The sequence below is a fragment of the Schistocerca cancellata genome, chromosome 2 (assembly GCF_023864275.1).
Source record: "Schistocerca cancellata isolate TAMUIC-IGC-003103 chromosome 2, iqSchCanc2.1, whole genome shotgun sequence".
NCBI classification, from domain to species: Eukaryota; Metazoa; Arthropoda; class Insecta; order Orthoptera; family Acrididae; genus Schistocerca; species Schistocerca cancellata.
In genome coordinates, this window is record NC_064627.1 from 1,099,942,699 (window position 1) to 1,099,952,350 (window position 9,652).

Sequence of the window (9,652 nt, forward strand, 5' to 3'; positions counted from 1 at the left end):
TCTTTTGACAGCCTGAAACCCATCGCAGCCGAGGGCTCAAGAAGTCTTCGGGGTGCCCGAGAGGGTGTCTGCCGTAGCACCCCTAACGAGATAGCGGCGTTTCGCGCAGTCGTTATTGCAAGTCACATCAGCAAAAACAATCACCTCCTTAGCAGCAGGCAGTGCGCGCCCAGCGGCAGCTCTACATGAAGGTACCAATAGCCCAGGAAGGCCGCCGACCGCGGGAATTCGCGCCGCCTCCATCCCGCCAGCCTACACGAGACTTCCAGAGCACCCTGGAAGACATCGAGGGACTGGAGTAACTGGCATGCGACGTGTCACAGGGCTCGTTGGTCTAGGGGTATGATTCCTGCTTAGGGTGCAGGAGGTCCCGGGTTCAAATCCCGGACGAGCCCTAGCGTTTTGTGCAAACTGATCGCACGTCAGTGGCTGAGTCAGCGCAAAAAGCTCGCCGCCAATATCAAATGAATTTCTTATTTGATGTGAGCAATTGACACTCTGGTCCGACGCGTGAAGGCAGTTACGAAGGTTTCGGGTACAGATGGTAGCAGATGCATGTTAGTAAGTCTCGCTTAAAGTGATGAAAAAGTGTTTCCGCTCGGGATCGAACAGGGGACCTTCTGCGTGTTAGGCAGACGTGATAACCGCTACACCACGGAAACTGCTTATGTGCACCTTACTTCATAGACAACTTGTAGTGATGTTGCCATCGTAACTAAAAAATTCAATAAATGTGGTACTTGCAAAACGAAGGGACATGCAGCAGATCCACACACGACGAGGCTCACTGGAGTACAATACGACATAGGCAGGAAAATACTGTTCCCGCCCGGGATCGAACCGGGGACCTTCTGCGTATGAAGCAGACGTGATAACCGCTACACTACGGAAACGACGGACACGCTCAGTCCCTCCTTGTGCACTCGAATACGCCTCAGCCTTTCTCTCGTCCGCGCATGCACACACCATAGTTCTTTTGACAGCCTGAAACCCATCGCAGCCGAGGGCTCAAGAAGTCTTCGGGGTGCCCGAGAGGGTGTCTGCCGTAGCACCCCTAACGAGATAGCGGCGTTTCGCGCTGTCGTTATTGCAAGTCACATCAGCAAAAACAATCACCTCCTTAGCAGCAGGCAGTGCGCGCCCAGCGGCAGCTCTACATGAAGGTACCAATAGCCCAGGAAGGCCGCCGACCGCGGGAATTCGCGCCGCCTCCATCCCGCCAGCCTACACGAGACTTCCAGAGCACCCTGGAAGACATCGAGGGACTGGAGTAACTGGCATGCGACGTGTCACAGGGCTCGTTGGTCTAGGGGTATGATTCCTGCTTAGGGTGCAGGAGGTCCCGGGTTCAAATCCCGGACGAGCCCTAGCGTTTTGTGCAAACTGATCGCACGTCAGTGGCTGAGTCAGCGCAAAAAGCTCGCCGCCAATATCAAATGAATTTCTTATTTGATGTGAGCAATTGACACTCTGGTCCGACGCGTGAAGGCAGTTACGAAGGTTTCGGGTACAGATGGTAGCAGATGCATGTTAGTAAGTCTCGCTTAAAGTGATGAAAAAGTGTTTCCGCCCGGGATCGAACCGGGGACCTTCTGCGTGTTAGGCAGACGTGATAACCGCTACACCACGGAAACTGCTTATGTGCACCTTACTTCATAGACAACTTGTAGTGATGTTGCCATCGTAACTAAAAAATTCAATAAATGTGGTACTTGCAAAACGAAGGGACATGCAGCAGATCCACACACGACGAGGCTCACTGGAGTACAATACGACATAGGCAGGAAAATACTGTTCCCACCCGGGATCGAACCGGGGACCTTCTGCGTGTGAAGCAGACGTGATAACCGCTACACTACGGAAACGACGGACACGCTCAGTCCCTCCTTGTGCACTCGAATACGCCTCAGCCTTTCTCTCGTCCGCGCATGCACACACCATAGTTCTTTTGACAGCCTGAAACCCATCGCAGCCGAGGGCTCAAGAAGTCTTCGGGGTGCCCGAGAGGGTGTCTGCCGTAGCACCCCTAACGAGATAGCGGCGTTTCGCGCAGTCGTAATTGCAAGTCACATCAGCAAAAACAATCACCTCCTTAGCAGCAGGCAGTGCGCGCCCAGCGGCAGCTCTACATGAAGGTACCAATAGCCCAGGAAGGCCGCCGACCGCGGGAATTCGCGCCGCCTCCATCCCGCCAGCCTACACGAGACTTCCAGAGCACCCTGGAAGACATCGAGGGACTGGAGTAACTGGCATGCGACGTGTCACAGGGCTCGTTGGTCTAGGGGTATGATTCCTGCTTAGGGTGCAGGAGGTCCCGGGTTCAAATCCCGGACGAGCCCTAGCGTTTTGTTCAAACTGATCGCACGTCAGTGGCTGAGTCAGCGCAAAAAGCTCGCCGCCAATATCAAATGAATTTCTTATTTGATGTGAGCAATTGACACTCTGGTCCGACGCGTGAAGGCAGTTACGAAGGTTTCGGGTACAGATGGTAGCAGATGCATGTTAGTAAGTCTCGCTTAAAGTGATGAAAAAGTGTTTCCGCTCGGGATCGAACAGGGGACCTTCTGCGTGTTAGGCAGACGTGATAACCGCTACACCACGGAAACTGCTTATGTGCACCTTACTTCATAGACAACTTGTAGTGATGTTGCCATCGTAACTAAAAAATTCAATAAATGTGGTACTTGCAAAACGAAGGGACATGCAGCAGATCCACACACGACGAGGCTCACTGGAGTACAATACGACATAGGCAGGAAAATACTGTTCCCGCCCGGGATCGAACCGGGGACCTTCTGCGTATGAAGCAGACGTGATAACCGCTACACTACGGAAACGACGGACACGCTCAGTCCCTCCTTGTGCACTCGAATACGCCTCAGCCTTTCTCTCGTCCGCGCATGCACACACCATAGTTCTTTTGACAGCCTGAAACCCATCGCAGCCGAGGGCTCAAGAAGTCTTCGGGGTGCCCGAGAGGGTGTCTGCCGTAGCACCCCTAACGAGATAGCGGCGTTTCGCGCAGTCGTTATTGCAAGTCACATCAGCAAAAACAATCACCTCCTTAGCAGCAGGCAGTGCGCGCCCAGCGGCAGCTCTACATGAAGGTACCAATAGCCCAGGAAGGCCGCCGACCGCGGGAATTCGCGCCGCCTCCATCCCGCCAGCCTACACGAGACTTCCAGAGCACCCTGGAAGACATCGAGGGACTGGAGTAACTGGCATGCGACGTGTCACAGGGCTCGTTGGTCTAGGGGTATGATTCCTGCTTAGGGTGCAGGAGGTCCCGGGTTCAAATCCCGGACGAGCCCTAGCGTTTTGTGCAAACTGATCGCACGTCAGTGGCTGAGTCAGCGCAAAAAGCTCGCCGCCAATATCAAATGAATTTCTTATTTGATGTGAGCAATTGACACTCTGGTCCGACGCGTGAAGGCAGTTACGAAGGTTTCGGGTACAGATGGTAGCAGATGCATGTTAGTAAGTCTCGCTTAAAGTGATGAAAAAGTGTTTCCGCCCGGGATCGAACCGGGGACCTTCTGCGTGTTAGGCAGACGTGATAACCGCTACACCACGGAAACTGCTTATGTGCACCTTACTTCATAGACAACTTGTAGTGATGTTGCCATCGTAACTAAAAAATTCAATAAATGTGGTACTTGCAAAACGAAGGGACATGCAGCAGATCCACACACGACGAGGCTCACTGGAGTACAATACGACATAGGCAGGAAAATACTGTTCCCACCCGGGATCGATCCGAGGACCTTCTGCGTGTGAAGCAGACGTGATAACCGCTTCACTACGGAAACGACGGACACGCTCAGTCCCTCCTTGTGCACTCGAATACGCCTCAGCCTTTCTCTCGTCCGCGCATGCACACACCATAGTTCTTTTGACAGCCTGAAACCCATCGCAGCCGAGGGCTCAAGAAGTCTTCGGGGTGCCCGAGAGGGTGTCTGCCGTAGCACCCCTAACGAGATAGCGGCGTTTCGCGCAGTCGTTATTGCAAGTCACATCAGCAAAAACAATCACCTCCTTAGCAGCAGGCAGTGCGCGCCCAGCGGCAGCTCTACATGAAGGTACCAATAGCCCAGGAAGGCCGCCGACCGCGGGAATTCGCGCCGCCTCCATCCCGCCAGCCTACACGAGACTTCCAGAGCACCCTGGAAGACATCGAGGGACTGGAGTAACTGGCATGCGACGTGTCACAGGGCTCGTTGGTCTAGGGGTATGATTCCTGCTTAGGGTGCAGGAGGTCCCGGGTTCAAATCCCGGACGAGCCCTAGCGTTTTGTGCAAACTGATCGCACGTCAGTGGCTGAGTCAGCGCAAAAAGCTCGCCGCCAATATCAAATGAATTTCTTATTTGATGTGAGCAATTGACACTCTGGTCCGACGCGTGAAGGCAGTTACGAAGGTTTCGGGTACAGATGGTAGCAGATGCATGTTAGTAAGTCTCGCTTAAAGTGATGAAAAAGTGTTTCCGCCCGGGATCGAACCGGGGACCTTCTGCGTGTTAGGCAGACGTGATAACCGCTACACCACGGAAACTGCTTATGTGCACCTTACTTCATAGACAACTTGTAGTGATGTTGCCATCGTAACTAAAAAATTCAATAAATGTGGTACTTGCAAAACGAAGGGACATGCAGCAGATCCACACACGACGAGGCTCACTGGAGTACAATACGACATAGGCAGGAAAATACTGTTCCCACCCGGGATCGATCCGAGGACCTTCTGCGTGTGAAGCAGACGTGATAACCGCTTCACTACGGAAACGACGGACACGCTCAGTCCCTCCTTGTGCACTCGAATACGCCTCAGCCTTTCTCTCGTCCGCGCATGCACACACCATAGTTCTTTTGACAGCCTGAAACCCATCGCAGCCGAGGGCTCAAGAAGTCTTCGGGGTGCCCGAGAGGGTGTCTGCCGTAGCACCCCTAACGAGATAGCGGCGTTTCGCGCAGTCGTTATTGCAAGTCACATCAGCAAAAACAATCACCTCCTTAGCAGCAGGCAGTGCGCGCCCAGCGGCAGCTCTACATGAAGGTACCAATAGCCCAGGAAGGCCGCCGACCGCGGGAATTCGCGCCGCCTCCATCCCGCCAGCCTACACGAGACTTCCAGAGCACCCTGGAAGACATCGAGGGACTGGAGTAACTGGCATGCGACGTGTCACAGGGCTCGTTGGTCTAGGGGTATGATTCCTGCTTAGGGTGCAGGAGGTCCCGGGTTCAAATCCCGGACGAGCCCTAGCGTTTTGTGCAAACTGATCGCACGTCAGTGGCTGAGTCAGCGCAAAAAGCTCGCCGCCAATATCAAATGAATTTCTTATTTGATGTGAGCAATTGACACTCTGGTCCGACGCGTGAAGGCAGTTACGAAGGTTTCGGGTACAGATGGTAGCAGATGCATGTTAGTAAGTCTCGCTTAAAGTGATGAAAAAGTGTTTCCGCCCGGGATCGAACCGGGGACCTTCTGCGTGTTAGGCAAACGTGATAACCGCTACACCACGGAAACTGCTTATGTGCACCTTACTTCATAGACAACTTGTAGTGATGTTGCCATCGTAACTAAAAAATTCAATAAATGTGGTACTTGCAAAACGAAGGGACATGCAGCAGATCCACACACGACGAGGCTCACTGGAGTACAATACGACATAGGCAGGAAAATACTGTTCCCGCCCGGGATCGAACCGGGGACCTTCTGCGTGTGAAGCAGACGTGATAACCGCTACACTACGGAAACGACGGACACGCTCAGTCCCTCCTTGTGCACTCGAATACGCCTCAGCCTTTCTCTCGTCCGCGCATGCACACACCATAGTTCTTTTGACAGCCTGAAACCCATCGCAGCCGAGGGCTCAAGAAGTCTTCGGGGTGCCCGAGAGGGTGTCTGCCGTAGCACCCCTAACGAGATAGCGGCGTTTCGCGCAGTCGTTATTGCAAGTCACATCAGCAAAAACAATCACCTCCTTAGCGGCAGGCAGTGCGCGCCCAGCGGCAGCTCTACATGAAGGTACCAATAGCCCAGGAAGGCCGCCGACCGCGGGAATTCGCGCCGCCTCCATCCCGCCAGCCTACACGAGACTTCCAGAGCACCCTGGAAGACATCGAGGGACTGGAGTAACTGGCATGCGACGTGTCACAGGGCTCGTTGGTCTAGGGGTATGATTCCTGCTTAGGGTGCAGGAGGTCCCGGGTTCAAATCCCGGACGAGCGCTAGCGTTTTGTTCAAACTGATCGCACGTCAGTGGCTGAGTCAGCGCAAAAAGCTCGCCGCCAATATCAAATGAATTTCTTATTTGATGTGAGCAATTGACACTCTGGTCCGACGCGTGAAGGCAGTTACGAAGGTTTCGGGTACAGATGGTAGCAGATGCATGTTAGTAAGTCTCGCTTAAAGTGATGAAAAAGTGTTTCCGCCCGGGATCGAACCGGGGACCTTCTGCGTGTTAGGCAGACGTGATAACCGCTACACCACGGAAACTGCTTATGTGCACCTTACTTCATAGACAACTTGTAGTGATGTTGCCATCGTAACTAAAAAATTCAATAAATGTGGTACTTGCAAAACGAAGGGACATGCAGCAGATCCACACACGACGAGGCTCACTGGAGTACAATACGACATAGGCAGGAAAATACTGTTCCCACCCGGGATCGAACCGGGGACCTTCTGCGTGTGAAGCAGACGTGATAACCGCTACACTACGGAAACGACGGACACGCTCAGTCCCTCCTTGTGCACTCGAATACGCCTCAGCCTTTCTCTCGTCCGCGCATGCACACACCATAGTTCTTTTGACAGCCTGAAACCCATCGCAGCCGAGGGCTCAAGAAGTCTTCGGGGTGCCCGAGAGGGTGTCTGCCGTAGCACCCCTAACGAGATAGCGGCGTTTCGCGCAGTCGTAATTGCAAGTCACATCAGCAAAAACAATCACCTCCTTAGCAGCAGGCAGTGCGCGCCCAGCGGCAGCTCTACATGAAGGTACCAATAGCCCAGGAAGGCCGCCGACCGCGGGAATTCGCGCCGCCTCCATCCCGCCAGCCTACACGAGACTTCCAGAGCACCCTGGAAGACATCGAGGGACTGGAGTAACTGGCATGCGACGTGTCACAGGGCTCGTTGGTCTAGGGGTATGATTCCTGCTTAGGGTGCAGGAGGTCCCGGGTTCAAATCCCGGACGAGCCCTAGCGTTTTGTTCAAACTGATCGCACGTCAGTGGCTGAGTCAGCGCAAAAAGCTCGCCGCCAATATCAAATGAATTTCTTATTTGATGTGAGCAATTGACACTCTGGTCCGACGCGTGAAGGCAGTTACGAAGGTTTCGGGTACAGATGGTAGCAGATGCATGTTAGTAAGTCTCGCTTAAAGTGATGAAAAAGTGTTTCCGCTCGGGATCGAACAGGGGACCTTCTGCGTGTTAGGCAGACGTGATAACCGCTACACCACGGAAACTGCTTATGTGCACCTTACTTCATAGACAACTTGTAGTGATGTTGCCATCGTAACTAAAAAATTCAATAAATGTGGTACTTGCAAAACGAAGGGACATGCAGCAGATCCACACACGACGAGGCTCACTGGAGTACAATACGACATAGGCAGGAAAATACTGTTCCCGCCCGGGATCGAACCGGGGACCTTCTGCGTATGAAGCAGACGTGATAACCGCTACACTACGGAAACGACGGACACGCTCAGTCCCTCCTTGTGCACTCGAATACGCCTCAGCCTTTCTCTCGTCCGCGCATGCACACACCATAGTTCTTTTGACAGCCTGAAACCCATCGCAGCCGAGGGCTCAAGAAGTCTTCGGGGTGCCCGAGAGGGTGTCTGCCGTAGCACCCCTAACGAGATAGCGGCGTTTCGCGCAGTCGTTATTGCAAGTCACATCAGCAAAAACAATCACCTCCTTAGCAGCAGGCAGTGCGCGCCCAGCGGCAGCTCTACATGAAGGTACCAATAGCCCAGGAAGGCCGCCGACCGCGGGAATTCGCGCCGCCTCCATCCCGCCAGCCTACACGAGACTTCCAGAGCACCCTGGAAGACATCGAGGGACTGGAGTAACTGGCATGCGACGTGTCACAGGGCTCGTTGGTCTAGGGGTATGATTCCTGCTTAGGGTGCAGGAGGTCCCGGGTTCAAATCCCGGACGAGCCCTAGCGTTTTGTGCAAACTGATCGCACGTCAGTGGCTGAGTCAGCGCAAAAAGCTCGCCGCCAATATCAAATGAATTTCTTATTTGATGTGAGCAATTGACACTCTGGTCCGACGCGTGAAGGCAGTTACGAAGGTTTCGGGTACAGATGGTAGCAGATGCATGTTAGTAAGTCTCGCTTAAAGTGATGAAAAAGTGTTTCCGCCCGGGATCGAACCGGGGACCTTCTGCGTGTTAGGCAGACGTGATAACCGCTACACCACGGAAACTGCTTATGTGCACCTTACTTCATAGACAACTTGTAGTGATGTTGCCATCGTAACTAAAAAATTCAATAAATGTGGTACTTGCAAAACGAAGGGACATGCAGCAGATCCACACACGACGAGGCTCACTGGAGTACAATACGACATAGGCAGGAAAATACTGTTCCCACCCGGGATCGATCCGAGGACCTTCTGCGTGTGAAGCAGACGTGATAACCGCTTCACTACGGAAACGACGGACACGCTCAGTCCCTCCTTGTGCACTCGAATACGCCTCAGCCTTTCTCTCGTCCGCGCATGCACACACCATAGTTCTTTTGACAGCCTGAAACCCATCGCAGCCGAGGGCTCAAGAAGTCTTCGGGGTGCCCGAGAGGGTGTCTGCCGTAGCACCCCTAACGAGATAGCGGCGTTTCGCGCAGTCGTTATTGCAAGTCACATCAGCAAAAACAATCACCTCCTTAGCAGCAGGCAGTGCGCGCCCAGCGGCAGCTCTACATGAAGGTACCAATAGCCCAGGAAGGCCGCCGACCGCGGGAATTCGCGCCGCCTCCATCCCGCCAGCCTACACGAGACTTCCAGAGCACCCTGGAAGACATCGAGGGACTGGAGTAACTGGCATGCGACGTGTCACAGGGCTCGTTGGTCTAGGGGTATGATTCCTGCTTAGGGTGCAGGAGGTCCCGGGTTCAAATCCCGGACGAGCCCTAGCGTTTTGTGCAAACTGATCGCACGTCAGTGGCTGAGTCAGCGCAAAAAGCTCGCCGCCAATATCAAATGAATTTCTTATTTGATGTGAGCAATTGACACTCTGGTCCGACGCGTGAAGGCAGTTACGAAGGTTTCGGGTACAGATGGTAGCAGATGCATGTTAGTAAGTCTCGCTTAAAGTGATGAAAAAGTGTTTCCGCCCGGGATCGAACCGGGGACCTTCTGCGTGTTAGGCAGACGTGATAACCGCTACACCACGGAAACTGCTTATGTGCACCTTACTTCATAGACAACTTGTAGTGATGTTGCCATCGTAACTAAAAAATTCAATAAATGTGGTACTTGCAAAACGAAGGGACATGCAGCAGATCCACACACGACGAGGCTCACTGGAGTACAATACGACATAGGCAGGAAAATACTGTTCCCACCCGGGATCGATCCGAGGACCTTCTGCGTGTGAAGCAGACGTGATAACCGCTTCACTACGGAAACGACGGACACGC

The 9,652-nt window shown here is 53.5% G+C and overlaps 30 non-coding genes across 30 annotated transcripts; 10 read left to right on the top strand and 20 right to left on the bottom strand.

The window, feature by feature from the left end:
• Nucleotides 1-323: 323 nt before the first annotated feature.
• On the top strand, nt 324-395 carry Trnap-agg (transfer RNA proline (anticodon AGG)). The gene has a single exon. It is a non-coding gene; the product is annotated as a tRNA-Pro (tRNA).
• A 194-nt stretch (nt 396-589) lies between these two features.
• On the bottom strand, nt 590-662 carry Trnav-aac (transfer RNA valine (anticodon AAC)). Its single transcript has one exon. It is a non-coding gene; the product is annotated as a tRNA-Val (tRNA).
• Nucleotides 663-820: 158 nt separating this feature from the next.
• Trnam-cau (transfer RNA methionine (anticodon CAU)) lies at nt 821-893 on the bottom strand. Its single transcript has one exon. It is a non-coding gene; the product is annotated as a tRNA-Met (tRNA).
• A 402-nt stretch (nt 894-1,295) lies between these two features.
• Nucleotides 1,296-1,367, top strand: Trnap-agg (transfer RNA proline (anticodon AGG)). The gene has a single exon. It is a non-coding gene; the product is annotated as a tRNA-Pro (tRNA).
• Nucleotides 1,368-1,561: 194 nt separating this feature from the next.
• Trnav-aac (transfer RNA valine (anticodon AAC)) lies at nt 1,562-1,634 on the bottom strand. The gene has a single exon. It is a non-coding gene; the product is annotated as a tRNA-Val (tRNA).
• Nucleotides 1,635-1,792: 158 nt separating this feature from the next.
• Nucleotides 1,793-1,865, bottom strand: Trnav-cac (transfer RNA valine (anticodon CAC)). The gene has a single exon. It is a non-coding gene; the product is annotated as a tRNA-Val (tRNA).
• Nucleotides 1,866-2,267: 402 nt separating this feature from the next.
• On the top strand, nt 2,268-2,339 carry Trnap-agg (transfer RNA proline (anticodon AGG)). Its single transcript has one exon. It is a non-coding gene; the product is annotated as a tRNA-Pro (tRNA).
• A 194-nt stretch (nt 2,340-2,533) lies between these two features.
• On the bottom strand, nt 2,534-2,606 carry Trnav-aac (transfer RNA valine (anticodon AAC)). Its single transcript has one exon. It is a non-coding gene; the product is annotated as a tRNA-Val (tRNA).
• A 158-nt stretch (nt 2,607-2,764) lies between these two features.
• Nucleotides 2,765-2,837, bottom strand: Trnam-cau (transfer RNA methionine (anticodon CAU)). Its single transcript has one exon. It is a non-coding gene; the product is annotated as a tRNA-Met (tRNA).
• A 402-nt stretch (nt 2,838-3,239) lies between these two features.
• Trnap-agg (transfer RNA proline (anticodon AGG)) lies at nt 3,240-3,311 on the top strand. Its single transcript has one exon. It is a non-coding gene; the product is annotated as a tRNA-Pro (tRNA).
• A 194-nt stretch (nt 3,312-3,505) lies between these two features.
• On the bottom strand, nt 3,506-3,578 carry Trnav-aac (transfer RNA valine (anticodon AAC)). Its single transcript has one exon. It is a non-coding gene; the product is annotated as a tRNA-Val (tRNA).
• Nucleotides 3,579-3,736: 158 nt separating this feature from the next.
• Trnav-cac (transfer RNA valine (anticodon CAC)) lies at nt 3,737-3,809 on the bottom strand. The gene has a single exon. It is a non-coding gene; the product is annotated as a tRNA-Val (tRNA).
• A 402-nt stretch (nt 3,810-4,211) lies between these two features.
• Nucleotides 4,212-4,283, top strand: Trnap-agg (transfer RNA proline (anticodon AGG)). The gene has a single exon. It is a non-coding gene; the product is annotated as a tRNA-Pro (tRNA).
• Nucleotides 4,284-4,477: 194 nt separating this feature from the next.
• Nucleotides 4,478-4,550, bottom strand: Trnav-aac (transfer RNA valine (anticodon AAC)). Its single transcript has one exon. It is a non-coding gene; the product is annotated as a tRNA-Val (tRNA).
• A 158-nt stretch (nt 4,551-4,708) lies between these two features.
• On the bottom strand, nt 4,709-4,781 carry Trnav-cac (transfer RNA valine (anticodon CAC)). The gene has a single exon. It is a non-coding gene; the product is annotated as a tRNA-Val (tRNA).
• A 402-nt stretch (nt 4,782-5,183) lies between these two features.
• Nucleotides 5,184-5,255, top strand: Trnap-agg (transfer RNA proline (anticodon AGG)). Its single transcript has one exon. It is a non-coding gene; the product is annotated as a tRNA-Pro (tRNA).
• A 194-nt stretch (nt 5,256-5,449) lies between these two features.
• On the bottom strand, nt 5,450-5,522 carry Trnav-aac (transfer RNA valine (anticodon AAC)). Its single transcript has one exon. It is a non-coding gene; the product is annotated as a tRNA-Val (tRNA).
• A 158-nt stretch (nt 5,523-5,680) lies between these two features.
• Nucleotides 5,681-5,753, bottom strand: Trnav-cac (transfer RNA valine (anticodon CAC)). Its single transcript has one exon. It is a non-coding gene; the product is annotated as a tRNA-Val (tRNA).
• A 402-nt stretch (nt 5,754-6,155) lies between these two features.
• On the top strand, nt 6,156-6,228 carry Trnap-agg (transfer RNA proline (anticodon AGG)). Its single transcript has one exon. It is a non-coding gene; the product is annotated as a tRNA-Pro (tRNA).
• Nucleotides 6,229-6,421: 193 nt separating this feature from the next.
• On the bottom strand, nt 6,422-6,494 carry Trnav-aac (transfer RNA valine (anticodon AAC)). The gene has a single exon. It is a non-coding gene; the product is annotated as a tRNA-Val (tRNA).
• Nucleotides 6,495-6,652: 158 nt separating this feature from the next.
• Trnav-cac (transfer RNA valine (anticodon CAC)) lies at nt 6,653-6,725 on the bottom strand. The gene has a single exon. It is a non-coding gene; the product is annotated as a tRNA-Val (tRNA).
• A 402-nt stretch (nt 6,726-7,127) lies between these two features.
• Nucleotides 7,128-7,199, top strand: Trnap-agg (transfer RNA proline (anticodon AGG)). The gene has a single exon. It is a non-coding gene; the product is annotated as a tRNA-Pro (tRNA).
• Nucleotides 7,200-7,393: 194 nt separating this feature from the next.
• Trnav-aac (transfer RNA valine (anticodon AAC)) lies at nt 7,394-7,466 on the bottom strand. Its single transcript has one exon. It is a non-coding gene; the product is annotated as a tRNA-Val (tRNA).
• Nucleotides 7,467-7,624: 158 nt separating this feature from the next.
• On the bottom strand, nt 7,625-7,697 carry Trnam-cau (transfer RNA methionine (anticodon CAU)). The gene has a single exon. It is a non-coding gene; the product is annotated as a tRNA-Met (tRNA).
• Nucleotides 7,698-8,099: 402 nt separating this feature from the next.
• Nucleotides 8,100-8,171, top strand: Trnap-agg (transfer RNA proline (anticodon AGG)). The gene has a single exon. It is a non-coding gene; the product is annotated as a tRNA-Pro (tRNA).
• Nucleotides 8,172-8,365: 194 nt separating this feature from the next.
• Nucleotides 8,366-8,438, bottom strand: Trnav-aac (transfer RNA valine (anticodon AAC)). Its single transcript has one exon. It is a non-coding gene; the product is annotated as a tRNA-Val (tRNA).
• Nucleotides 8,439-8,596: 158 nt separating this feature from the next.
• Nucleotides 8,597-8,669, bottom strand: Trnav-cac (transfer RNA valine (anticodon CAC)). Its single transcript has one exon. It is a non-coding gene; the product is annotated as a tRNA-Val (tRNA).
• Nucleotides 8,670-9,071: 402 nt separating this feature from the next.
• On the top strand, nt 9,072-9,143 carry Trnap-agg (transfer RNA proline (anticodon AGG)). Its single transcript has one exon. It is a non-coding gene; the product is annotated as a tRNA-Pro (tRNA).
• A 194-nt stretch (nt 9,144-9,337) lies between these two features.
• Nucleotides 9,338-9,410, bottom strand: Trnav-aac (transfer RNA valine (anticodon AAC)). The gene has a single exon. It is a non-coding gene; the product is annotated as a tRNA-Val (tRNA).
• Nucleotides 9,411-9,568: 158 nt separating this feature from the next.
• Trnav-cac (transfer RNA valine (anticodon CAC)) lies at nt 9,569-9,641 on the bottom strand. The gene has a single exon. It is a non-coding gene; the product is annotated as a tRNA-Val (tRNA).
• Between the last annotated feature and the right edge of the window lie 11 nt (nt 9,642-9,652).